This window comes from Schistocerca serialis, unplaced genomic scaffold (genome assembly GCF_023864345.2).
Source record: "Schistocerca serialis cubense isolate TAMUIC-IGC-003099 unplaced genomic scaffold, iqSchSeri2.2 HiC_scaffold_153, whole genome shotgun sequence".
Classification (NCBI taxonomy): Eukaryota; Metazoa; Arthropoda; class Insecta; order Orthoptera; family Acrididae; genus Schistocerca; species Schistocerca serialis.
The window spans coordinates 27,501-31,541 of NW_026047712.1; the positions used below are offsets into that span (position 1 = coordinate 27,501).

Consider the following 4,041-nt stretch of genomic DNA (forward strand, 5'->3'; position numbering starts at 1 on the left):
TACTTCCCCCGGAACCCAAAAGCTTTGGTTTCCCGGAGGCTGCCCGCCGAGTCATCGGAGGAACTGCGGCGGATCGCTGGCTGGCATCGTTTATGGTTAGAACTAGGGCGGTATCTGATCGCCTTCGAACCTCTAACTTTCGTTCTTGATTAATGAAAACATACTTGGCAAATGCTTTCGCTTCTGTTCGTCTTGCGACGATCCAAGAATTTCACCTCTAACGTCGCAATACGAATGCCCCCGCCTGTCCCTATTAATCATTACCTCGGGTTCCGAAAACCAACAAAATAGAACCGAGGTCCTATTCCATTATTCCATGCACACAGTATTCAGGCGGGCTTGCCTGCTTTAAGCACTCTAATTTGTTCAAAGTAAACGTGCCGGCCCACCGAGACACTCAATAAAGAGCACCCTGGTAGGATTTCAACGGGGTCCGCCTCGGGACGCACGAGCACGCACGAGGCGGTCGCACGCCTTCGGCTCGCCCCACCGGCAGGACGTCCCACGATACATGCCAGTTAAACACCGACGGGCGGTGAACCAACAGCGTGGGACACAAATCCAACTACGAGCTTTTTAACCGCAACAACTTTAATATACGCTATTGGAGCTGGAATTACCGCGGCTGCTGGCACCAGACTTGCCCTCCAATAGATACTCGTTAAAGGATTTAAAGTGTACTCATTCCGATTACGGGGCCTCGGATGAGTCCCGTATCGTTATTTTTCGTCACTACCTCCCCGTGCCGGGAGTGGGTAATTTGCGCGCCTGCTGCCTTCCTTGGATGTGGTAGCCGTTTCTCAGGCTCCCTCTCCGGAATCGAACCCTGATTCCCCGTTACCCGTTACAACCATGGTAGGCGCAGAACCTACCATCGACAGTTGATAAGGCAGACATTTGAAAGATGCGTCGCCGGTACGAGGACCGTGCGATCAGCCCAAAGTTATTCAGAGTCACCAAGGCAAACGGACCGGACGAGCCGACCGATTGGTTTTGATCTAATAAAAGCGTCCCTTCCATCTCTGGTCGGGACTCTGTTTGCATGTATTAGCTCTAGAATTACCACAGTTATCCAAGTAACGTGGGTACGATCTAAGGAACCATAACTGATTTAATGAGCCATTCGCGGTTTCACCTTAATGCGGCTTGTACTGAGACATGCATGGCTTAATCTTTGAGACAAGCATATGACTACTGGCAGGATCAACCAGGGAGCTGCGTCAACTAGAGCTGAGCAGCCGGCCGCCCGGGAGTGTGTCCCGGGGGCCCGCGCGAACACGCAAGCGTCCGCTCAATTATTCTGCAAACAGGAGGAGGCTGAGCTCCCCTGCACAACACACCTCGAAACCCTCTCAGGTCCCGGCGGCGCGCAGCGCCGTCCTAAGTACTTGGTCGGGTTCGAGAGAGGCGCAATCGCCCGGAGTTAGGCGAGTAGACGCTTTAGGTGCGACCACCCGTGCTCCCAACTGAGCTTGCCGCTGCCGACAGAGGCCCGGGAGCGTGCTGTCGTGGCATTGCCGGCGGGAGACAACACGCGCCACCTACGGTGACCGGCAGCTCCAACGCCAGCGCCACAGAAGGACAAAAGCCCCACTTGGGTGCCGAAGCGAACTCTCCCAGCACAGCGCACGCGCCAACACGTCCGCACAGCTGCGATACAAACCACCTGCGAGAACCGCTGGGGCGACCGAGCAGCAGACGGCGTCGCGGCGCCGAGCGCCGGGCGGCGGCGCATCCTCAGCGCACACAGTCCTCAATCGGACCAGCACACTGCAGATGGCCACCGCGCTTCGCACCGGGCCCGCGAGGACCTACTTTGGCCGCAAGGCGCCGCGAGCAGGGGGCGCCGGCGCGCAGCTGCGCCGCCTGCCGCGTCCGTCGGCCGGCGCGCCTGCCACTGGCCGCCCCCACCAGCCGGCTGTAGCGCGTGCGCCCACGCACCGCGCTGCCAGCACGCCGGGCGGCCCCCCCTCACCGGCCGGGGACGGTCCCACCCAGCCACCGCCGCGTATCGCCTCACACCCAGATCCCCTTTCGCGTTCGTGGGCATGGTGGGTCCCCTTTCACGTTCGTGGGCATGGTGGGTATCCCTGAAACAACCGGTTAATAGCTCGACCGATCGTCGCCAACACTGATTCACCTCTAGCGAGAACAACCGCACCACAACGGGTTACCTGTTGTTCATTTGCGTAACGTCACCAGCAAACGTAGACGTCCATCGCCATTTGCAACGAGTATTGCATGCCTGTGTCAGGTGTCACAACACACTACGTCTGCCCACATAGACGCAACAACATGTGCACGCCTCGAGAACACGTGGAAGGTAGCCCCCGTACGTATGCGGTGTCCATTGCGCGAACGACTGTCAGCCGGCCTCTGCAGGATGTCGCAGATGTGGAACGCGGTGCAACATGCTATCACGGTGTGTGAGAAGAGACGACTACGTCCGAATACACGCTCCACTACATCAACAGACTGCTCATGCTGATCGCCATCCAGGGCGTCCGTTCCTCCCACACGTCTGAATGGCGTACCACACTGCAATCCAGCTCTTATAGGGAGACGACACGTAGCTGCGTGCACAATATTTGGACTGTATGGTCTGCCGTTGCTAGGCGCAGTCGTCGTACGGTCACACATGTGCCACGATGTATCATTCAGTACATACGGACCAATGTGCAGTACAGTTTGTGGGTTTTGCGTACATCGGCGGACAGGTGACAGGCCGTACCACAACGTAGGCTGAGTACGTCGGCATGCGAAGGGCATTGAACATGCAAACTTCTCAACGACCAGCTTGCGAAGGCAGGGGGGAAGGGGGGGGGGCATGTACGTCCTGCTGCTATCCACATTACAGTGTATAGCAGGAGCATGTGGAAAGTCAGCAACACCTGCAAGGTGTTTAACATGACGCGATACACAGGGGACCGGGCAGTGCGAATAGCGAACTATATTGCGAGGGTTGCGGTTAGGCAACACTACACTAATTTAACGAGTTGCATAACAATTACAGAGCAGGTTCAGCGACAACGTGCGTCAGGTTAAGGCGCAATATAGGTTAGGTTGAGGCACAATATAGGTTAGGTTAAGGCACAACATGGGTTACGTTAAGGCACAAATTGGGTTACGTTAAGGCACAACATGGGTTACGTTAAGGCACAACATGGGTTACGTTAAGGCACAAATTAGGTTACGTTAAGGCACAAATTAGGTTACGTTAAGGCACAAATTAGGTTACGTTAAGGCACAAATTAGGTTACGTTAAGGCACAAATTAGGTTACGTTAAGGCACAAATTAGGTTACGTTAAGGCACAAATTAGGTTACGTTAAGGCACAAATTAGGTTACGTTAAGGCACAAATTAGGTTACGTTAAGGCACAAATTAGGTTACGTTAAGGCACAAATTAGGTTACGTTAAGGCACAAATTAGGTTACGTTAAGGCACAAATTAGGTTACGTTAAGGCACAAATTAGGTTACGTTAAGGCACAAATTAGGTTACGTTAAGGCACAAATTAGGTTAGGTTAAGGTACAATATGGGTTAGGTTAAGGCACAACGTAGGTTAGGTTAAGGCACAACGTAGGTTAGGTTAAGGCACAACATAGGTTAGGTTAAGGCACAACATAGGTTAGGTTAAGGCACAACATAGGTTAGGTTAAGGCACAACATAGGTTAGGTTAAGGCACAACATAGGTTAGGTTAAGGCACAACATAGGTTAGGTTAAGGCACAACATAGGTTAGGTTAAGGCACAACATAGGTTAGGTTAAGGCACAACATAGGTTAGGTTAAGGCACAACATAGGTTAGGTTAAGGCACAACATAGGTTAGGTTAAGGCACAACATAGGTTAGGTTAAGGCACAACGTAGGTTAGGTTAAGGCACAACGTAGGTTAGGTTAAGGCACAACGTAGGTTAGGTTAAGGCACAACGTAGGTTAGGTTAAGGCACAACGTAGGTTAGGTTAAGGCACAACGTAGGTTAGGTTAAGGCACAACGTAGGTTAGGTTAAGGCACAACGTAGGTTAGGTTAAGGCACA

The 4,041-nt window shown here is 53.1% G+C and overlaps 1 non-coding gene across 1 annotated transcript in view; it reads right to left on the reverse strand.

Annotated features, from left to right (window-relative positions):
• Positions 1-1,214, reverse strand: part of LOC126443462 (small subunit ribosomal RNA) — a 1,909-nt gene extending 695 nt beyond the window's left edge. The window contains exon 1 of the ribosomal RNA XR_007581933.1: positions 1-1,214. This exon is cut by the window's left edge and continues 695 nt beyond it. This is a non-coding gene — a ribosomal RNA (small subunit ribosomal RNA).
• Between the last annotated feature and the right edge of the window lie 2,827 nt (positions 1,215-4,041).